This window comes from Sciurus carolinensis, chromosome 2, assembly GCF_902686445.1.
Source record: "Sciurus carolinensis chromosome 2, mSciCar1.2, whole genome shotgun sequence".
Lineage (NCBI taxonomy): Eukaryota > Metazoa > Chordata > Mammalia > Rodentia > Sciuridae > Sciurus > Sciurus carolinensis.
This window is the reverse complement of record NC_062214.1, coordinates 149201444-149226515: the sequence shown is the minus strand read 5'-3', so window position 1 is coordinate 149226515 and position 25072 is coordinate 149201444.

The following is a 25072-nucleotide window of genomic DNA, read 5'->3' as shown; positions in this document are numbered from 1 at the left end:
AAAGAATGATAAAATTATGGCATTTGCAGGCAAATGGATGAAATTGGAGAATATCATGCTGAGATAAGCCAATCTCAAAAAACCAAAGGACGAATGATATCGCTAATAAGTGGATGATGACACAAAATGGGGGTGGGAGGGGTTAGTGTTAGGGTTAGAGTTAGGGTTAGGGAGGGGGCAAGAATGGAGGAAGAAAGGACTGTATAGAGGGAAAAGAGGGGTGGGAGGGGTGGGGGGAAGGGAAAAAATAACAGAATGAATCAAACAACATTATCCTATGTAAATTTATGATTACACAAATGGTATGCCTTTATTCCATGTACAGAGAAACAACATGTATCCCATTTGTTTACAAAATAAAAAAATAAAAATAAAAATAAAAATTGACTTGAATGGAAATAAGGTGATGAGTTGGCAATTTTCTCTTGTAAAGCAATAAAATAGTTTATTTCTAAAGTGGTATTTTTGAATAAAATAAGGCAGAAATCAAAATTAATTCTACATGCAGTACTAAATATAGAAAGTTATTATGGTTACTCTTTGGGCATCCTATGGAAGTTTATTACTAATTGGGCCATCATCAGAACCACTAGTATCTACACTGACTCCTGCAAATTCAGGAATAATAGTTTTTCAAATTAAATATGGAAAATTCTAACCACTACTTTATTGCAATAAGGCACAACTCTAAAATTTGGGAACATAACCCTAACTCACTTTGGGGAAAACACATTTTTATTTTATTAAAGATGCCTGACTTTAAGATTTCTTGACACATTCCACATCTAACTGAATATCTCACTGTAGCATGATTGCTGTTAGTGGCATGAAAACTTTCTCTGACAGAGAGGAAGCATTCGAGATATAACATAGACCTTACTAAAAACATTCTGCAGAGATGAATGCAGTGCCTAACTTTGAAATACTGTCTTTAATGTGGCATCATAAGGAGAATGGATAACAGGCCTTCATTTCTTATCAAAGCTCTTTTGATAGGAAGAAGAATATATGGGGAAGAAAAAACTATAAAGTACAAGTCATGTGACTTTATTAATGATTCTAAATTGTATTATAAGAATATGTGGCTAATTAAACTATATTTTGGGAAAATGAATTAACTTTCAATTCATTAATTCTATTATATTTAAATGAACCTGAGACAATAATGACTTATCTTACAAAGTCTCATTTTAATGATGAGATCAGGATGAAGAATGAGATATAAGAAGAATATTACTCAATGATTTTTTTCTACTTCTGTAGTCTTATTACAGATTTACTTGTTCATTCAATACATATTATTGATCATTTACTGTGAGCAAACTGCTCACCTGGGTGTAAACACACAACTTTCTTTTTAACCTAATAAAGTAGCTCATTGGTCATGATCACAGAGTTTTCTTTCATGTTTTATTGTAAAAATTGTAAACATGTATCAAAACAGACAGGGAAATATAAAGAATCTCCATACTCACAAAACTAAGTTTCACCTAACAGGAATCAATGGTCAGTCTTATTTCATCTTCTCCACCTTCCACTTCTCATATTATTTTGAAGCAAATCCCAAGCTTCATACAATTTTATCTGCAAATACTACAGTAATTATGTGTAAAATATAAGATTTCTTTTACAGTTTTTTAACAAATCTACTTCATTATCACATCTAATTTTTATGACCTCAATATTATCAGATACCCAGTGTTCAAATTATCAATTATCTTTTTTCTTTAAAAATTTGTAATTGAAATATACTACATTAAAAATATACAAATCATAATTGAACAGTTTGATACATTTTTATGAAGTATAAAAATTTACAGATCAAACAAAAGAATATTCCTCTATCTCAGAAACCTCCTCCTGTCCTCTTGCAAGGGAAATCACTATCCTGAATTCTACTGTCCTGGATGAGGTTTAACCATTTCTGAATTTAATGTAAGTAAGTTCTTTTCTCATCAGACCCATTTTATTTAACATTATACGTATGAGATTCATCTATGTTCTTGACTGTGTAGTTATAGTCCTCTCATTCTAATTGCTGTATAGCATTCCAGGGTGTATCAATATTTATTGTTTATTTTGCTATCAGTTCCATGTGGAACCATACTGGAACCTGAGGCTAAAGGGAAAATATATCATATGGATCCTACCTTTTTTTAAATTTTAATATTTTATTCATAATGGGTTTTTGGAATTAATTTTTGCATTGAAATTATTTGCATTGATTATGAGGTTTTTTTTTTTTTTTGGTGATTCCTTTTTTTTTTCTTCTGAGGACAATACTTCACTTACCTCACTCTAGCTTCAGTTCTGTCTACTATACATGAACATGTGAGTCATATACATTTTTGGTGATTAAGAATAGGGTTTCTATGAACATACCTGTACATATTTCATGGTAAACATGTGCATTTTTTGTTAAGAATATATGTGTGTGTGTGTGTGTGTGTGTGTGTATACACTTGAGAATGAAATTTCCACAGGCAATATTTTTTACTTTCTTGATTTACTTTTTTTATGTGTATAACACACTATTGTTAACCATAGGCACAATGCTGCATAGCAAGTCTCTAAAACTTTAGCATTTGCATAATAAACTTTATACCTGTTGAATAGCAACTCCCCATTTCCACCTCTCTTAGCCCCTTGCAACCAACATTAACACCTGTTTCTATGAGTTAGAATACTTTAGAAATCTCATATAAATAGAATCTTGCAGTGTTTGACCTTCTGTGACTGGTTATTTTAATTATCATAATGTCTTAAAGGTCCATTTCATCATCTTTGAAATGTCACAAAATGAATCTTAAAGGATTATTTTGTGTACTCTGGTTCTTTGAATGAAACCCAAGTATGGTTCACAGATTGCTACTGTTCTTTAACTCAATGATTTTAGTTTCGTTACACCCCCATCTAATTTATTTGTTGATAAAAATATGTTATTAATTCCTGAAAACTTACCCATTGCCAGGAGTTTGCTGGTTATATCACATGGTATGTTCTAAATTGTCTCTTGGTATTCTGTTAGATCTAGAACCTTGATAAAATACAGATACAAGGGTTTTAGTGAAATTATTTTATTGATGATAGGCAAGTTCTTTCATCCACACACACATACAATATCTTCTTGTCTCACATTTCTTACTGGTAGCCTTTGGTGGTCAATGCCCCTATCTGTTAATACATCAGAAGTTACAAACTATTCTAATATTCCCATTCCTTGTTCTTTAACTAGATAGAGTACCTACATGGAGAAAACTATTTTAATTTATGATTTGTTTTTTGCAATGGCAGTTCTTATAGGAAAAACAGTGCTTGATTTTTTCCCTTTGTCTCTTTTTAAAATAACATGTTGCTTTATTGTCATCCTCCAATGATGAACATATTTTTGTTTGTTAGGAACTCATGGATTTAAACATATGTAACCTTTTTTAGCCTGTCACAGTGATTTCCCTTAATTATATTGAAGTTGTTCTATCTTTGCTTAATATGAGCCAGAGTGACCACTGAGAAATGTTGAAAAGATCTAATGACCTTAGTTTCTGTGTTAGTCAGGTTTCTGTTATTACAATTAGTTGAGATAATCATGTCAAGACAAGTTTCTGTTTGTCTTGTGATTTTAGAGGGTTTAGTCCCTACATTATGAATTTTTTTCCTATGTTTAATTTTAAAAGTCGTATAATTGTATATTTTACATTTAGAATTGTGATGTACTGTAAATTGATTTTTGTATAAGGTATAGGTTTGGGTTGGGTTTGGGTTATTTTTTATTTATTTGCAGTTATTATCAAATGGCTTTACTTTATATTTTGTCAGGTTTGTGTATACTTTTAATGGGAAAAACAGGGTGAAGTTGCATATTTTGTCTTATTTGGAATCTTCAATGGAGTGAAACTCTGGAAACACTACCATTAATAATAAGGAAAAGATAAGATGACTATTGTAGGGAGTCTTACCTAATGAAATTAGAATAAATATATTAGAGGAATGAAATTACAAAGTAGAAGTAAACTAGTCTGTGTTTTGAAATAATATACCAAAAAAATAGCAACAGTAACTGATAAAATTAAGTCAAATAATAAAATAATTCAGTCAAGTAACAAAATGAAATTGGTGTTAGAAACAAATAGATTTTATAGTCACAAATAAACAAATAGCATATAGGTCAGAAAAAAGATTTAAAATAGCAATAATAGCAATTAAATACTTGGAAAGAAATCTAATAAGAAATGTATAAATCTTATATGGAAAAATTTTATAGCACAAAGTAGAACTGGGCATAAGCAACAAAAACAATATTTAAAAGATAGTTTTCCTTAAATTAATCTATAAAATTAATGCAATATTATTGAAAATATTAACAAACTATTATAATTAGTGAATCAAATTGAAAAACTGAAATATCCAAGAAATTTTGAGAAAAATATGATAAAAACTATCTCTACTCTGTATCAAAGCAAACTGTACCTTTAGAATTAACCCAGTGAGGTACAGGCTAAATATTAGATAAACAACATATCATTTGTAGTAGAACAGAAAGACCAGAATGATCCCTGTATGGAAGTTTTAGTACATGATAAAATGCCATCTTAAACCACTGGACTATACATAGACATTTTAATAAATGATGCTGGGACAACTGTGTAGCCAGGTAGATAAAATTTGACCCATATCTTACATTACACACAAGAATAAGCTTTCAATGAATTAGAATTTAAAAGTAAAAAATAGAACATGCAAGTACTAGGAGATGAATGAATTACTCTCTAACTGTGGTCTAGGAATAGATTTTCTGATTATGACTCAAAATAGAAGCAATGAAAAAAGTAAGGGATCTGATTACATGAAAAAATTCATAACAAAATTAATCATATTGAAAAGCAAAAGACAATTGACAAAATAGCAGATAATATTCATAGGTCACATCACAGATGAAGGGCTAAAATCTTAACATAGAGAGAACTCTTGAAATTGAAGGAAAAACACCTCCCCCCAAGAAAATCCACATGTTGAGTTGTCATTTGAATATGAATGTTGTAAATTCAGAGGTGTCTGAAATATAAAGTTATGAGATGAAGGAAACTCATTTAGGGATAGGGTATGGGAAGCCAAGATGGCTAATCCTTGGTGCGTTCAAGTGTAAAATAGTAAGAAGAGAAGAAGAAAGGAAAGGGAATTGAGAAAGGGCAACTAGTTGATAAACAAATTCTGTACGTCTATGTTCTTTTCCCAATTGAATATTAAGAAATTCCCAATAGTGATTCCTAAAATATCACAAAGACATGAGAAGCTGCTAATCTAAGAAAGGAACCTGCTGACAAATTCATTGTTCAAGCCAGAGATCTGCTTGTTAGTCTGTATCATTTAAACAAACATTCATTATCATCCTGAATTGAATTAGTGATTTCAAAATTTAATTAAGGTAAATTGATTTGTATAATATTTAAATTATGGTTTCTACAATGAAATGCACCAACACTCTCATTTCCTTCTACACACATTATTCTCTATGAATAATTAAGTAATTTTGGAACCATTTAGGAAATTATTTTATCTCTGCTATACAGAATCATGAAAAACGCAGCTGAAATTTTCAAGGAACATCTATTTCTAGGGGAAAACAAATCCCAAAATAATATAGCTTCCTAAATAACACTTTTTAATTATGAAATAGCCTTTTCCAAAACCATTCAAATCAGATATTGAGTGAAGAATACAAACACTTTGACCAGTGTTTAATCTATGCTGTCTCCTCCTTGGTGGCTGATGTTAAAATCCAGTGATAATAAATAGAGCCTGCTGTGTTTGACACACTATTTAAAGTAGCTAAGGAGAGTAGAGGAACATTTACTGTTTTAATCATTAGCTTGAAATGATTGATCAGCAGTGTTACTGGAGTGCTAGTCATTTAAATATAAAAGCACTTTGAGGTTTCTAAATTTAGAAAGAAATAATTGAGTAAACAGCCAAGTTAATCATTGTGGATACCTTAGTGTCAAGACAGGCAATTCGTAATTTTGAAAAACAGTGGTATGAAGTAAAAAGAAATCTCATCAAGTTAATGTGATTTGTTTCCTGAAATGTTATTTAAGTGGAAACTAAACTTGAGTCACTTTGACACAGACTGAGTCTAGCAAATAAATGAGAGAAAATTGACTCACTTCCAAGTTTGAAGATGCCTATCAATCGCTTTCAGAAAGCAAATAACCACTTCAGAAATGTCTTCATATTCATCATCTAATAGTGTTTAAAATAACCAAACCTACTTATGCTAAACGACTCAGATATCATTACACCCTGTATTTATTAATTTATTTTTATTGGTTCTTTTTAGTAATACATGACAACCGCCATTTACTTGCAATGCTTGGATTGGAAAGTAAGATCAGGCAAGGTATATATTCCATCTGATGGTCAAAGAGGAAGGTCAGGAGAATCAGAGATGAGTTTTTAATTCATTTATAAATATAAAGTTGTAAATGAAATCAGTTGTTTTCTGCACTAATTTTTAAGAGTGAAGTCAGTGAGTTTCTCTATCCTATTTGAAAGATTTTGTGTGTAAATGTAGATGGTATTTTCAACACTTTGTAAATTCTCTATTTTCTGCTGAGTTTTCCTTCATTTTAGTACCTATCTTGCTTTCATATGGTAGATGCTAATGTAGAGTCTAGGAAGAAGGAAATCAGTTGAATGTACTGATGTCAGTATTATATCATTGTTCCCACTGGTATCTTTCTTAAAAGAGAAGTTGCAATAATAAATTCTTACCCTAAATAAATGAATGTAACCTTTACATTCAGATTAGATATACACCAGAATACACAATAGTAAATTCAACACCAGATTATTATTTTAAGAATATGTTTATATAATAAAATTGGTCATTACATAGATTGTTTATTTTTATGGAAAGCTAGGTTATAATGTAATACTAAGTTGAAGTATAACATAAAAGGCATTGTTTAAAATACCATAGGTCAGCTGTTCACAGAGTGTCTTAAAACATATATAATGTTTAAGTGTTTTGCTGACCTCACATAAATTAGCTTCATTAACAGACAACCTTGTTATAGTAAAGCATTGCTGATAATTTCTACATTGTTATATGAGTTTGTACTGAATTAATATAAATTTTACTTAGAAAAAAGTAAAGAAATTCCACGTGAACTATATTAATTTTTAATGATGATGTCTGCTATACATAGAATTTGAAGGCTCTTTTTAACAACTTTTGCAATGGTCAAACCCCCCTAACATTCTTGCTCAGTCTCCCTCCCACATACCCTCAGCACACCCACATTTCCATGGCTCAGCAGCCATAAGCACAAGGTATGGTTCTAAACAGATGGTAAATAAATCACTGGTGAAAGACCAGGTTGTCGACATTTTAAAACATTGAGAGGCAAGATAATATAGGAAACCCTTATGTCACAGGATATATTTTTTTTAAGTTTCTTTTCAAAATAATTGAAGATCATCTTCTCCAAGAACCAATGGTATTCTTGGCATGATGGTACATGCCTTTAATCCCAGTAACAGGATTGCAAATTCAAGGTCAAATGCAGCAATTTAGTGAGTCCCTAAGCAGCTTATTGAGATTCTGCATCAAAATAAATAAATAAATAAATAAATAAATAAATAAATAAATAAATAAAATAAAAAGCACTGGAATGTGCTTCAGTGGTAAAGCACTTGTGGGTTCAATCCCCCAAATCCCCAGGAAGTACTAAAAAATAAACAAAACAAACAAACAACAGCAACAAAACAGAACAGTTGTTACAAAGACCAGATGTAAGAGACATCTCCAGAACAATTTATTTCTGACCTTCTACTTGGGAGGTCATAAACACACTTCACCTCTGTAGGACATGATAATTATCTATTTTAGTGGCCATATAATGAGTAGATTATAGGGTATATATGTTTGTGCGCATGTGCTTGGAAATTTTTTTTTGCAATATGAAGAAACTTTGGATTCATCCCTTGGGATTTGATGCTGTGCTTGCTTGTGAAGTATGTGTAAGTTGTCCTATGTTTGCATCACACACTGCCTGTGTTTTAAATGTTCCTGATTGTTCTTTATTCCTGAAGTTTAAATAGCTCGACCAAGTGTATATTAAGAAATGTTTGCATTGAATGAAGTGGTTACCAGAAGAAATGAAAGCCTCTGATACTATCGATGTAAACCTTCTGGTCTTCCAAAAGTATAATATGCAATCACAGTGAAATCTTTCCTATTGGCCAATGCATTCTAGTTCTGGTAGAAGACATTGCCCACGTAAGTTAAGACAGAGTTCATTGTCCTTAGAAGTTTACACTTGGCCTTTGCCCTGAGTTTTTCAGCCAGGACTCTCATTAATATTAATTTTCCTGACAGCTCTTGTGATGTGGACACATTAATACTGGGAACTGGACTGTGATCACTGACATAAACTACTGAACTGCTGTCAGAGAGCAGTGACTTCAATCATTTACAGAGGATTTAATGTAGTGAAGAAAATTAACCTCATCAGAATTTAGCTTGTGTATGAAGTAAGGAATATATTTATGACTTCCTAGTAATGTGATTTGGGAGAGAACATGCTTTCATGATTTTAATTAAATACTAAGCATCAAAACAGGAGATTTTCCCCATAATTTCTATTGATGTGTATGACCCCAAGCAAATTCATTACTCGAAGTTCCCTTTAATATCCCATCAGGAGCAAAATATATAATGACTGTTTAAAATAATGCATGACATTCCCAATAAAGCATTTTTACCTTGAATATGAGGCTTAATGATGCATTTTCTCGAAGACATGGTGAAACATCATTATGTTCTTCCATCAGAAATAGATATATTCTATGAGCATAAAAATGAAGCAATATATGAAATAGTTTCTAATTCCTATTTGTAAGTATTACTGGCTATTCAACAACATTTAATAAAGTATGTGAATACATTCTTAGATTTTTTATGGTAATATCCTTGAGTTTCGACCTTCTCCCACTAGATGAGGACTGGGTGTGTAACCTGGTGGTGGATAACCCACAGTGTAGACTTCTGTAACTACTAGAATTTCCAGTCCACTTACACATGGCCTAGTTTTATCTTTTCCCACTTGGAGATCCCTGTAACAGACATGGTGACACTAAAGGAAGTAAAGAAATATAGATTTGGAACATTGGATTCATTGGCACAAAGGACATTAGTCCAGGAGGACAAAACCCAGGTTGTATCATTTGCCAATTTTATCCATAACTTAAGTCGTTTTGTAATTTCAGCTTCCATCTGCTGCACAAACTTGTACCCAAATCTTTTCCTTAAATGAAACTGCCAAGATAATGTGTTACTGCCTCACTTCTAATTAGTCTTTATATGTGGATTTTTTCCTTTTATAATTTTATAGAGATGAGGGGAGAGACTCCATTTTTCCTTCCTTTCTTCCTCTTTTTTTTTTTTTTTTTCCCTATCTCTCTTTCTTTCATGGTTCTGGGATCAAACCTAGGACTTATGTATGCTAGACGAGCACTCTACCACCAAGTTACAACTCAAGTCCTCAATTTTCTTTTAGAACAGGCTGTATTCGTTAAAAATTTCCTGATAAGTATATGTATGTTTTTATTATTTCAATAGAAAAAATAAATGTAATCTCTATCTCATTAACCTTAAAAAAGTACCTTTGATCAAATGCAATAATTATTGTAATTCCTATAAATAAAAGTTGTGCTCTCATTTTTTCCTAAAAATTTTTATTATTATTATATTAAACAATGAAAAGCAATAGAAAACAAAAATCCCTCCTATATTTCATAACTTACTTTACTGGGAAATAGTAAGTTATCATTTATTTTATCTATACTAAGACTAATGCCAAGTACATATTAAACATATTGTGCTCTTTAAGTCTGACTCTTAGCTTAGAATTCTAAGTGGGGAATGGGATTCAGTTCAGATTCCTGTCCTGACTCTGCTTAAGAAGTAATATATTGGTGAATTTCTACTCTCTAAAGATTTCTAAGAAATGAAATAATATAATTCACCCATCTTACACAAAATAACAAAGAACCCTCGATGTTTAAACTTTTACAAATTATTCTCTAAATTATTCTGTTTACTGAAAGAGTATAAGGTCAAATCAATATCTCTATTCATATATTTTTATCTCATCACATTAAAATTAAAATTAATAGAACTTGTTAGACAAGTATAATAATGAGGATAAACCACTTATATTTTGTATTCTTTTCAAATATAGGCACCAATAATAGATAGAATGTGTTTGTGCAGTTCATTTTTATGATAGTTTGCTTAGCATTTTTGGAGTTGTTGAATTAATGCTATAGAATATGGATTGATTACTCCTCAGCTTAATGTCTCAAGGATAAATGTGAAAATGTCACCTTGTAATAACAAAAGTAATTAGTACATGTTTAATTTGATGACTATTGTCATTTTCTGATTGAGCATATAGTGGAAGAATATCAATAACCTTACCCTCTTCTTTACACTTCTTTTTCCTTTTAATCCCCAACTGTGCTGGGGAATGAACTCAAGGGCTTGTGCATGGTAGGCAAGCACTCTGCCACTGAGTTCCAGTTCCAGTCCTTTCTATCTTTTATTTTGAAATGGACTTTCCCTAGGTTGCTGAGTCTGGTCTTAAATTAATTCCTTCTGTCTCAACTTCCCAAGTAGCTGAGATTACAGGTCTTAGTCACTGTGCTCAGCTCCTTTACATTTTTTGTTTGTTTGTTTGTGTTTGTTTTTATTTTTGTTTTCCAAACAGAGAGTGTTAGCACAAAAAGACTGGGCCAGAAGCAAACTTCACAGATCATCTCAGCTGTTTATTCAGAAGTGGAGTTTCATGTCTCTGATGGACCTACTTTCCTGGTGTAAAATAAGCCACTGAAAAAAAGAGGGTACTGGGCTTATATGGGTTACACTGAGAAGTGACTTAATGAGAGTGTCAGTCTGGGCACTCAGAATTTAGGGTCTGTTTTACTGGGCGAGATGGGAGGGGTTCTAGAGTCAGTGGTCTGTCTCTGGAATTTATCTTTACTGGGCCTAATGGAAGGCCTGGGGTCAGTTGTTAGTATTTGGAAAAGGATTTGTTTAGGGAAGGATCGATGCTTTGGTCTCTTCCTAGAGACTGTCATTTCAGACTTGATGGATATCTCCTCCCGGCTGCCTGTCTTGTCACTGGGAAAGGATTCAGTGTATTGCCTTCTCCCTTATTCCCTTTCCCCTGGCCACACTATTTTGGGGTTTGTTTCCTTATCCAATAGGGAGACCTGCACAAATTCAGGTCAGTATACACTCTATTGTTTTGTCAATGAGAAAACTGAGACAAAGCACACCTCCAAGGCTAGCAGAAAAGGGATCATGACCATCTCTTCCCTCAGGCTGCTTCTCCTCTGTCAGTAGGAATTATAATCACAGATGGGACAGGGTCAGATAGTAAATGTCATAAACAGTAACATAATTTGGCTTGGTGCATTCTCCATAGCAGAAAAAAGAATGTTTTAAATGTTCTTCCATGCTGTGTAACAGTTTGCTGCCTAAGGTATGGCTGCTGTTGTTTCTATCATGTGTCGAACGTGAACTTATATGTGTAGGGGGCATGCCCTGGGTGTAGGAACAGAACCCTAAGCATGGAAGAGACCTGAATGGAACTTGTTTGTGCTGCTTCTCATTTGAACTCCTTGTCTTTTAAAACCTTACAGGATCTTGTCTTTGGACAGGTAAGTATAGGTGTGGATAAGCATATGGAAGGGAAACAAGAATAATTTCATTCTTTCCACTTGAGGAGGTCTTTTTCAGTGTTTTGAAATTATGAGAACCAAGTCAATAAATATATATCTATATATATGTATATACATAGTGTATATATATATATATATATATATATATAATGCAGATTTTCAGAATTGTTTTGAGAACAAAATATTTGAGGATTACAAAGTCATCATGTAAAAATCAATTGAAGTATATACATATATGAACATATACATGTGTGTGCACACAAACACAGAAATTTCATTAAAATTTAAATATAGCTGGGTGTGGTGTTGCACACCTGTAATCCCAGCGACTTGGGAGGCTGAGGCAGGAAAAAGTTCAAAGCCAGCCTCAGCAACTTAGTGAGATGCTTAGCAACTCAATGAGACCCTGTCTTTAAGTAAAATACAAAAAAGAGCTGGGGATGTGGCCCAGTGGTTAAGCACTCCTGGGTTCAATCCCTGGTGCCAAAAAGAAAATAATAATAAATATATATTTAAATTGAATTTATTTGGTGTGAAAATAAGTTTGGCAGAACTTGCTTCCTATCTATCTAATCTGTGAACTGCCCAAACTAAAGCTCACAGTAAGTCAGTTTCGGTCATGACAGTGACAGCTCTTCTGGGGTTTGTCCACTTCATCCTAGTTAAATATGAAGAATAACACTGAAGATTAGTATATACATTCAGAGAAATAGACTTGAGCCTCATTTAATAATGTCTTCCCTTGCTTAAGTTTTCCTATTGTAATTAGAACAAAATCAGCCAAGAAGGTCCTCCGGGGCCTTGTTCTGTTCCCATTCTCCACTAGCACCTCTCCCTTTGCCACACATTCCCACCTGTGTTCTCTCTTGATTCTGAACTCCAGTCACATTAACTTTCTGATCTTCAAAAGGGCCAAAATCCTCTACTAGAATGTTCTTTGGATTCATATATGGCTGCTTTCTGGAGGGTCGTTTCATTAGCACTTCCTGGGAGAAGGTTTCCCACATGCTCTATCTAAAAGAATCCCAAATTGGCTGCTCTCTCAATATAAACTTGCTTTGCTCTCTGAAGAGCAATTGTCCCTCTCTGAGAGCTTCTTTTCTTATTTATTCATATTACCGTCTTATCCCCTGCACTTTCTGCTCTACATGTAAGTCCCACAAGAGGCAGGTTTTGCCTCCATTGTTACTCCAGGGCTGTCACAGTGAATCTTCAAATGATGATGAAGCAGAGATTTGATCATGTACATACCTAATATTTGCTAGAACAATTAGTTCTTAAGAGTTCTTATTTTTGAGTCAAGTCATGGAAATGAAATTGCTAAGTACAGGAGAATAATGGGATGATTTCATAAAACTATGATAACTATGTGACTTTTCCATAAATCTTGTCAAATAAGATGTAATATTTCAACACATTTTAAAGTAATCTGCCCCACTATTTTAACTCAACACAATGCGGTAGCTATTGTAAATTTATGTACACATACTGTAGAATTGTTTCAAGAGATTCTTTTCTATTTAAAAGAGATTGATAATATTTATTGCTTTCAAGGTGTGTAATAAAATAAATAATGGATCTAATAATTTTCCTTTTTAAAACAGAAAGCAATAGGACAACATTAGGGCATATATATTCAATGGGATGAATGTAATCAGCATTGCCAGATATAGTTTTAACATTAGCTTGATTTATTTCCATGTCAGACTGTGTTTACCCATGTGTGTTCCAAGCCCAATGGAATGTCGTGAAAGATAAACTAACGAAAATATCCCAGTCTGCCTGCTACATATGCCTTATTCCTTGCATGTAATCCAGTTTCTGTGGTGACTACAATGAGGCAGAGGGGGATATCTGTCTTTAGTAAAACAAAAAAACTGTCCCTGTCATTTTAAAGACAAATTCTCTATTGTGGTGCAAAGTCTCTTCAAGACTTCAGCCTCTCTCCCTCATGGATCCTGCTTTAAGCCTCATCATTCTAACTGCGCTTTTCTACCTCATCCCGATGTTTATGCACCTATTAGTTATTCTGCCTGAAATATACTACCAGTTCTCACCTATTTCAGAATTTTGTGACGAATTCCTAGTATCATTCAAGTCTTGGCTCTGTTTTCTTTTCTTTTCTTTTTTTTTTTTTCTTTTTTTTTTTTTTTTCTTTGTTTGAGCAACCTTCTCTGGATCCTACAAAGATTCTTTCTAATAGCCTTTGTATCCCCTCTATAAAAACACACATTGAGTATTTTATAATTGTCAGTTTATCTTCTTGCAATATTTCAACTTTGAAATTCTTGAGCTAAAGGGACTTTGTTTTATGTTTTATTTTCCTGGCACAGTATTTGAAAAAGGCTACATGCTCATTTATATTTTTGAGTAAATTAGCAAATATGGCACAAAGAAGGTCAATAAATGAATGAATAATTTGGAATTCAATGTGTTAGCCTTTAAGTTGGATGAAGGTAGATTCCACTTAATCTGGTTACTGTATCCATTAGGTCTAGCACAAGTCTGGCACATGGCTAGAGTTCAATAAATGAACAAACTAATTTGACATTAAATAATTCAGAGATATGATTATGCAGTATGGGTGACTTTCTCTTTGTGGAAAATCTGTCTCTTCAGATAGCAAAGTGGATAAAAGCATAAGCTCTGGATTTAGGGCTAATTGCTCTAGGTCTCTAAAACTTGCTTGTGTTGTCTAAAAATTGTAAGATTTTCTGAAAACTAAAGATGTTGGTCAATATACAACTTTCACATATGGTCTATCACCTAAGTGATCAATTTACCACTTATAGTAATAAATAAGTATTTAAATAAGTATTTAATAAATAAATAAATTTATAGTAAAAATAAATTTATTTATTTATTGACCACTTTTAGTGGTAAAGTTATTTTTACTTTCATCTCTTCTCTTCCTTCTCCTTTCTTATTGCCAGGAGACAGTTAGGAAATTAAATATAAGGCTAAAGAAAAACCAATGTGTATGATTAATAATAAAATGGTCCACTCTTTGAACTTCTCACACCTGAGAAAGATAACAAGAGTAATGTCTTCAGTAAGTAAAAAATAGTGGAAAACTCTCACAAGTTTACCACTGAGTTGTTTGACATAAATAAATTATATATATTTATATAATAAGCTTATATACAATATATTTATAGTAAATTTTCACAAATGAAATAGCACTAATTTCTGCCAAATGCTTATTCTATTAGAATTTAAATAGTAAATAATCAGTAACAGTAGTAAATGCTGAGAATATAAATTCATATGCTCATGTGAATATGAATTTTCAGGCCACTCACATATCAGTAATGGACTGCAAGAGTTCTAAAGTAAAGTACTTATTGCCTCCAGCCTCAAATTCATGACATTAGTTTTCTAATTAAACACGCTTCTCTCACTGTATTTTGTGTTGCTACAATCTGATTCAGCACTAAACCAATTCAAATTGTTTTATGTTTTTAGTAGTTTGATTCATTGATATGCATCATACAACATGCTCTTTTTCTTTCCAGCACAATCAGATAGGAAAGCTTTCATTTGCATTCCATACAGTTTGGGTAGCAATCTGGATTTTCTGTCAACATTCCATGATAATATGTTCACGAGATTCATTCTCCAGAATGCCAGGTATTTATAAGCTTGACTGGCAAGAAGGGCCGATGTGACTTTGCTAGTGTTGTAACAATTGTTTGTAGCATCTAAAAATGAGTCATCTCACAGGCATCCCAACATCACAGATGCTGATTGCTCTTAGTGGTCACACAGTGATGATAATAAATAGCTCACATAGGAAGGAAAGTTAACACAGACTTTGTTGCAACCAGGTGGGTTTCATTGCAGTTTTTTGAGACAACTATAACCGAGTTACCCAGAGATTTTGTGTGATCCCTCCAAAAAACTACCATCTTATCATTATTTTAAAAGAAGTGAATTCTAGGTAAGATGACAACACACACAAAAAAATGTACTTAGAATTTCTTTTCCCATCTTCCTTCTCTGATCTATATAAATTCTCTAGGATGGGAAAGAAAACTGTAGATCAAGAAAAGAGTTGACAGGAAAAGCTATAAATTGCCCTTCTAAACTCAGATATGATAAAGACCCATGAACTGGAAGTCAAGTATGTGGTGGGGAAGGAATGGAGAAAGATTTTTGAGCCCGTTAAAAAGTCCATCATGTATATTTCTTTGCATTTCTGTTCACAGATGTTGACAATCAAGGGGAAAGCTAGAACTTTCCATTTGCCACTTTTTCTTATCCTTTTGTGTCAAGTTTTCCTTCTCACACTCAATGTCTTGGTTCTTTTCTAGAGTGTCTAAATTATAACTCTATTTAGGAGAATTCTCCCTTTTTATTTCTTTTCAAATTAAATTTATTTTAGCTGATACATAAAAACATATAAGTTGTACATATTTATGGGATTCTAGGTGTTAATGCATGTACACATAATACAATGCTTAAATCAGATTAAACAAATCTCTTCAAATATTTGTCATTGATTTATGGTGAAAACATTCAAAACCCTTTCTTCTAGCTTTTTGAAATGTGCAGTTTGCTATTATTATGTACAGTCACTCTACTGAGCAATAGCACATCCGAACTTCTTGTTCCTACCTAACGACAACTTAGCATCCATTGATCAGCCTTTATCCATCCTTCAGTCTCCCCTCCTCTCACCAAGCTTTGGTAGCCATTAATCAACTCTTAATTTCTGTGGGATTGACTTTTAAAATTGCATATATGAAAGGAATCTTGTGATACTTGTCTTTCTGTACATGGTTATTTTAACTGAACATATCAAACTCTAGGTTCATCCATTTTCCTTCAAATGATGAATTTCCTTCTTTTTAGGAAGAAATATCATTCCATGTTGTACATGTGTCAGATTTTCCCTATTTATTCATCACTGGTTAGGGAACTGGGCACTCAGTTGATTTTCATTCCTTGGTTATTATAAACAAAGCTGTCATAAATGTGAGTGTGTAGATGTCTCTTTGACATACCAATTTCGTTTCATATATATATATATATATATACATATATATATATATATATATCCAGTAGTGGGATTGCTGGATCTATGGTAGTTCTTGTTTTTATTAGACTATTTTCAATGACTCTTTGAAGAACAAACTTTCCTTGGTCTTCAATTTGTATTGATAACCAGGAATTCTAAAAATCAATAGTGGGGAAGTATAATTTCTGGTTCTGAATAATATATAAAGATCTGTATGTGCACATGTGTATGTTTCTATATATACACACATATGTATGTATGTGTATCTATATATACACATATATATGTGTGTGTGTATATATAAAATTTCAGTTAACTTCGCAGCACTGTGACCAAAACATCTGACAAGAACAACTTAGAAGACGTACAGTCTGTTTTGGCTAACAGTTTCTGAGGATCAGTTCATGGTCAACTGACTCCATAAATCCCAGAACATAAATACAGAACATCATAGCAGAAGGATGTGAGGATGTGGTGGAGGACAGCATCTCAGTTCATGACAGCAAGGAAAGAGAAGGAAAGAGAGAGAGAGAGAGAGAGGAAACATGTAAGACACAGGGATAAAATAAAAACCCTAAAGACATATCTCCCAGGTCACCTACTTCCTTCAGTCCTGTGCTACCTGTCTACAGTTAACATCTAGTTAATCCATTCAAGTGGATTAATCCTCTAAGTTACAGCTCTTGTAACCTAATATTATCACCTCTGAACATTCTGCATTATCTCACACATGAGCTTTCAGGGAACACCTCGTATTCAAACCATATCATATATATAAAGTATATTTTTGAGTATATAAACGATAAGACTCACATATCCTGTGCTATGTATGGTAAAATAAATGTAATATTTGACATAGCAGAAAATGAAATAGATGAGTAGAGAATAGACTTAATAAACATCCAGAAAAGTGAGAGGAAAAATTTAAAAGGCAGTTTATGGGAAAAGTGATTCATTTTAAAACTCAAACTATTTGATGACTCTAGAAAAGATAGTTAAATGAATGAACTGAGTATAAGCATGATAGGACAGAGCTTTTTTTTTAAATCAAAAGATAAATAAGTAAAAATAAAAGCCATGCTTGAAACCAGCACACAGTTACAGGTAAATTTTATAAAAATATATCCATGCTTAACACATATTTAACTTTCAAGGCAAATAAATTATCCAATAATCCTTCATATAGGAAAAGAAAATTCATCAAGCAAAGTGAAGGTGTCAATAAAACAGCTTACCATCAAAAAAGTGAAGCTGATTAAAGGCTGTTTTCTGACATAAGTGCCCTAATAAAATGGAATGACCTCTAACGTTTAATAAGTTTGAGTTGTGGGAGGCAACACACAAACAAAAAAAATGGTCAGATACATAAGTATTCAGAAATTAGTCATGAACCTTTCTGAATAAAAATTTTGATTTATTCCAAATTATTAGAATCCTGAAAGTGAAATCCAAATTGGAAACTCAAAATTTGGAAGTAATGACTAAAACTGTTATGTACAAATAGTGAAAAGATAAAAAAATAAGCATAAATAGGGTTATAAACCTACATGAATGATATTCTTTAAAACATGGCTGTGGTCATGTGTGTGCTCCATTCATAGGTTTCTGTCTGTCATTGCTTCCTCTGTACTCTCTACTGTAATCTATCCTAGGACAACTCTTCTTTCTCTTTGATTATTAAATTGCACCCATTGACCTCTACTTTTTCACAGATTTGTGGAAAATTTTGTTCTGTTACTGCAACACACTGTTTTTCTTCACTGCAACAGATGTTTTCCTGCTATGGATTTGTTTGCTTTATCCCAGAAGGATGTTGAGATGGATGAGAATCAATTGCACTTACAAATCTGTAGCTATTAACAACAAAGCCCCTATTCCTTATTTCCTAAAGCACATCACTTTTTAAAAATGTGTCTGAATTTATCATTCTTTGCAGTAAAAGAAATGATATGCATTTAAGGGATCGAAGTTTTTAATCAAAATCTAAAGTTTCATTAAGAACATCATTGAAAAATCCATTTCATTTTTTCTTTTTCCAACTTACACATTATTTTACAAGCAACAGTGAATATGTATTAGCACATATACAGCAATGATTAAGTTGATGCTCTAGTTATGCATGTCACGTTATATTTTTAAAATATTTTAATTATGTCTAAGAAATATTTGAAATTAAATTGTTTCTAAGTCAATAAAAATTAATTTCATCTCTGGCAACTTGTCTGCATCACATTTATTTGACTGTATCACTTTTACCATAGCAAGAGTTATAGATTCAGAAACTCAAGTAGGGTATTTTGTGGGAAAGACCATGATGCTGGGAATTTAACTCTTGGGATTTAGTCACAGTTCTTTAATCACTGGATGGCTTGGATATGTCTCTTAGACTCCCCATGTTATGATTTTCTAATTTGTAAAAAAAAGAAAAAAGAAAAGAAAACCAGAAAGTAAATGATTCATTTTATCACTTTCTGATATACATTTTTCAAAGTTGGAGAAATACTTTAGGAAGTGCTAACACTTTTTGCATCAAATTTAGAATTTTTAACAATTCTATTATGGTTTAATAAGCTTTGGAATGGTTTTATGAGTATCTGATTAATATGTGTTATGTAAAGAAAATCCTGCAAGAAATTCCACCTTGGGAAACATATCTTAATTTAAAATTAAAACCATAGGGAGGAGATAATAAGACATTAACAAATAATCTAAGAAATGGACTGCCTAGAAATAAAGAATGAATTCCATTTATGCCTCTGGAGTTGATTAACAAAGACAGGAGTTAGTACCAGGGAAAAACAAATCCTATTACATTTCATTTTCCAAATTATTTCATTCTATTTTAATATATATATACATGTATTTCAGCACACTATAGGTTTCAAAATTAAAATGTTATATGCATGGAAGTCATAACCTAGAGATATTTTATCAGGATAATATGATGAATGTCTGCATTTTTTAGTAGGGGAATAAATTGTCTCAGGATTGAGATTGTACTTCTAGAACAACCCATGTGAGAATATTTCTTTATTCTGAAACTATAGGTAAGTGAAATTTTTATATCTTGGTACCTGACTTTTAGGTCCTAGGTAAGAAGTCTTGAAAAGGTAAACACTGAAATTTTGTATCTACTCCAAAGAGATGAGCTATATTTATCAATGTAGGAGTCTTTCTTTTGTTCTTCCTTTCTTTCTAGACCTCTTTGGTCTTGAGTCTTTTGTAGATGAAATTTTTTAAGATTAAGAGGTTTGGTTTCTAAAATTGGAGTGCCTCTGTTGAGATATGTTCAAACAGTTATAAGTAGAATTGTATCCTTTTTGTATATCTTTTTAAAAAAAAGAAAGTAATTTACTCCCTTACAAAAAGCATGAAATTTTCTCTATCCTGAAAATAGAAAGATGTATCTTATTCTTATGGAGTTAAGGGAGGTTTATGGCCAAGAAATTACTAACTTGATACAAGAACAATGGACCGGTCAATCAATAAATTTATCCTGGTTAATTTTATGTATCTACATAACTGGACCACCAGATGCCCAGATATTTGTTTGAACATTATTCTTGGTATGGTCCTGAGTTTCTTTTTTTTTTTTTTTTTTTTTTTTCTGGTTAAGTTTTAAAACATTTTAATTTATATACTAAATAAAGCTGCTTGCTCAAATTCATGGATGACATAAATAGAAAAAGTGAACTAGCAAGAGAGAAGTCCTTCTTTTGGCTTGATGGAATTTGTGATGAGACTGATTTGGTTTAGATAGGAGATGCCTCCCAATAAGCTCATGTAACAGAGGAATATATATTCCTATATTCCATGTAATATAGGAATTTTCAGGTTAAATGATTAGATTATGAGATCTATTGCCTTGTCAGTGGACTAACACATTTTATGCATTAATACTTGATTGCATGGGTGGTATCTGTAGACAAGTGGGTCATAACTGGAGGAAATAAGTAATTGGAGCATACACTCAAAAATTATAAATCTTGTTCCTGGCTCATCTCCTCTTTCTCTCTCTCTCTCTCTCTCTCTCTCTCTCTCTCTCTCTCTCTCTCTCTCTCCCCTTCCTGGATGTCATGCCTCTAAGTTGTTCTTGTCAGTTATTTTGCTGGAAGTGATGAAAAGCTGACAGTCACAGAATTGGTTCCAGAAGTGGGGTCATTGTTTGACTAACCTGACCATGTGGTTCAGAAACTTTTGGCACTTTTGGTTCAGAAAGTTTGTAGCAGGAATTTGGAAAAGTTTGAAGATTTCTGGGACTGGAGAGGTCTTAGAATGTTAATTCGTGCTTTAGGGGTGATGCCAGGGGAGTCAGAAGATGAGATGGAAATGGGGACTCTAATGAAATTGGATTAGAGGTCATCTGTGTTACGTTCTGATGGAGAACCTGTCTGCATTTTGCTCATGTTCTGAGACTTTATGTGAGGCTGAATTTAAAGATGATGGACTAATTAATGTGGTAAAGGAAAGTACAACATTCAGGTGGTGACATGAATATTTCTAGCATGTTTTCTTCAGGTTTACTGTGATAATAAGATCAGGAGCAGAAAACAGAGAAGAAATATTTTAAGAACTTCCTGTTTGGCTAAAAAAAGACTTGTAAAAATTGAAACAAGGAAGGTGTGGTTGTTGAGGAGATTACTACCACTAAAGAAAATCTTTTTGCTTTGCACAGACACAATTGGAAAGGTGCCTTGAGAGCATCTCAGGAGTCAGCAAGATCACACACATCATAGGCTCAAGGATGTAAAAGTGAAAACTCATTTAAGAGACTGTGGGAAGAGCCTGTCCACACAATGGTCCCTAGGAAGTTGTTTCCCTAGAATTCCTTTTACTGCACTCAGTTAGTGAGGCACTCAGAGGCCACTGCCACCATCATCCAAGGCAGCCCAGTTTCTTCTACTCAAGCTGATTGAGCACCTTTGCATCATCCACCTGGTTTTTGTTCTGCAGGAATGCAGGATTCTGGAGTTAGAGGGTATTATGATTTGGATGTGAGATGTCCCTCATAAGCTCACATCGAGACAAGGCAAGAAAGTTCAGAGAAGAAATTATTGGGTTATGAGAGCCTTAACTCAGTCAGTGAATTAATCACCTGATGGGATTAACTGAGTGGTAATTGAAGGCAGGTGAGGTGTGGCTGGAGGAGTGGGTCATTAAGGCATGACTTTGTAGTATATATTTTGGTATCTGGCAAGTATAGTTCTATCTCTGTTTCCTGATCATCACATGAGCTGCTTCCCTCTGCCACACTCTTCTGTCATGATGTTCTGCCTCACCTTGAGCCCAGAGGAATGGAGTCTGCTATCTGTGGATTGAGACATCCAAAACCCTGAGCCCCCAAATAAACTTCTACTTCTTATTTTAGTAAGCTCTTTCACTGCTCGAACTAAAAGATCCAATCAGAACAACTGTATAGGAGGAAAAGTTATTTGAGGATTCATGGTTTCAGAGGTCTTAGTTCATAGGAGGTGGGCTCCATTCCTCAGGACTGGAATATGGTGGAAGAGTGTAGCAGAGCTCACATGATGATCAGAGAGCAGAGAGTGAGGTCACCACTTGCCAGATACAATTATATACCCCAAAGCCAAGCTCCAATTCCCACCTCCCCAGTCATACCCTACCACTTCATTTACCACTCAGTTAATATCTTTCTGAGAATTAATTCACTGATTGGGTCAAGACTCTTATAACCCAATCATTTCTCCTCTGAACCTTCTTGCATTGTCTCACATGTGAACTTTTCTGAGACCTCACATCCAAACCATAACACTCCTCTGCAGTTGTTCTGGTAAGGTCCTTAGTAACAGCAGTGAAAGAGCTGACTAAGACAGAGAGTTACTTATGTTTCCACTGAGATTTCCACTGGAGACCAGGTCAAGTGTAGCAGGTCAAAATCCTGGTGGGCAGCCCCTGATAGAGTGATACAAGAAGTTTTGAGAATTAAGATGAATCTGGAATGAAGACCCCAGGGATTAGGATATGCCAATAACATAGAACATCTACCAAGGAAAGCTGCTGACCAAAGACAGGGTCAGCCTAAGAAAGAGGTCATGTAGGCTGCACTGGCATGTCATGGGGTGGGGTTACCCAAACCCTTTGAAAAGCACATCTTGGATCATGTGTTCCAGGTGCTGGACATAGAAAAATAGGATCTAATATTTGCCTAGCTGGGTATCAGTCTTGCTTCATTTCTTCTTATTATGCCCCTATTCCTCCCTTTGGAAATAAAAATGTTTACTCTGTGTCACTGTATAATGGATGCATATAATTTGATTTTTGAAATTTACAGAAGCTCAGAGCTAAGAGTTTGCCTTTTGTCTTGGAGGAAACTTTGGACTTGACTTGAGTAATACTGAGCCTTTTAAATACTAAACCTTGGGGATGAATTAAACACACTGTGAGATAAACATGGCTTTTAAGTGACCAGGAACAGAATTTTATGGTATGAAGAGGAGGTGTCCCCCAATAAGCTCACATGATAGACAATACAGAAATGTTCAGAAGTGAAATGATTGGATTGTGAGAGCTGCAACTTAATCAATGTACTAATCCATTTGATCTGTTAATAATTTGAATGGATTACTGAGTAGTCGTGGTAGGCAGGCATGGCAGGGCTGAAAGGAAGTATGTCACTGCAGGCAACCCCTTGGGGAATTATATATCTTGTTCCTCTCCTCTCCTCTCCTCTCCTCTCCTCTTCTCCTCTTATCTTCCCTTCCCTTCCTTTCCTTTCTTGTCTCCTCTCCTCTCTCCTCCTCTCCTCTCCTGTTCTCCCTTCTTCTTCTTCCTTCTCCTCTTCCTCTTCTTCCTCCTCCTCTTCCTCCTCTTCTTCTTCTTCTTCTTCTTCTTCTTCTTCTTCTTCTTCTTCTTCTTCTTCTTCTTCTGCTTCTTCTTCTTCTTCTTCTTCTTCTTCTTCTTCTTCTTCTTCTTCTTTCTCTCTCTCTCTCTCTCTCTCATTATTCCTGGTTGCCTTGAACTGAGCAGCTTTCTTCCACCATGATGTTCTGCCCTCATCTTAAATTCAGAGCAATGGAGCCAGATAATCATGGACTTAACCTCTAAAACTTTGGTCCCAAATGCACTTTTCCTCCTCTGAGCTGTTCGTGTTGGACATTTGCGTCACAGCGATGAGACTATGAGTAACACAGGGGCAATGGTTCTCTCCTGCCTTCAGACTCAGACTGCAACTTATACCATTATTTATCCTTGTTCTCAGGTCTTGTGACTGCAGGTTTTAGAACTTCTCAGTCTCTGAAACCACATAAGCTTACACTAAATTTCTCTCTCTCTCTCCCCCATACTGGTTTTTGTTTATTTGTTCTTTTTAAAAATAACTGTGAATAATACAGATCACTTTGCACAGGAGTGTTCCTTCTAGATGTCAGCTTACACAATTGGAAAGAGATTCATTCTTTATATTTTCACAAAACCTGTCACCATCTGGACACTCATGTTAGTGGTGGTCTTAGAAGAATTGAGAGCCTTCACTTTTGACAATAAAGGAAGCATTGGCATAGAGGATTTTGGAGGGAACATCAGAGACCTGGTACCTCAAAGAGAAGACTGATATAGAGGAGTTTAGGTTGTCTTGGGAATTATAACTTCCAGATTCCCAATAATTAGAAGAAGTCACTTAGAAAGATGCATAATTTTACAGTAAATGTAAATGAGACATAAGTGTACTATCGTCACACATAATAATTGCATATATTATGCTAGAGTGTGGTGACAGATTGCCTATTCCATTTTACTCAGAAATCCTTGTGGTTTCCTGCCCTTTCTCTGTCAATGATGCAGTCATCCCAAATGCTCCCAGTGATTTTATCCACATTGTAAAAAATGACTGGTTTCCACTTTAAGTGGAAAACTAAATTTTATTCCTTAGCAGACTGTGTTAAGAATTTGAAAACAAAAGACCAAAATATGTTATTTTACTTAATTTGGGAGAAAGGCAACTATGTGAGGACATTATTTTTATCAGGATGTTTCTCACATTATAAATGTAGCAAGTTAATTCATAATGCTTCCTCATTAGGAATAAAGCAATTAAAAATAACTACAACTGCATAACGGCACCACTGTTTTAAGATGCCTAATTACAGAACCTCTTTAGGGCAATGGAAATGTCAGCTCATTAGAACACAGTTTTTATTCTTTGGAGCAATCCATAACCACTATAAAAGGTATTATCTTAAAGCTAGCCATTTGTCATGACAGAACATATGACTGAATTATTATTTCCAAGTCCTTAAGTATATGTTGATATTAATTCTGGGTGAGTTTATTGCTTAGGAGAACACTGTA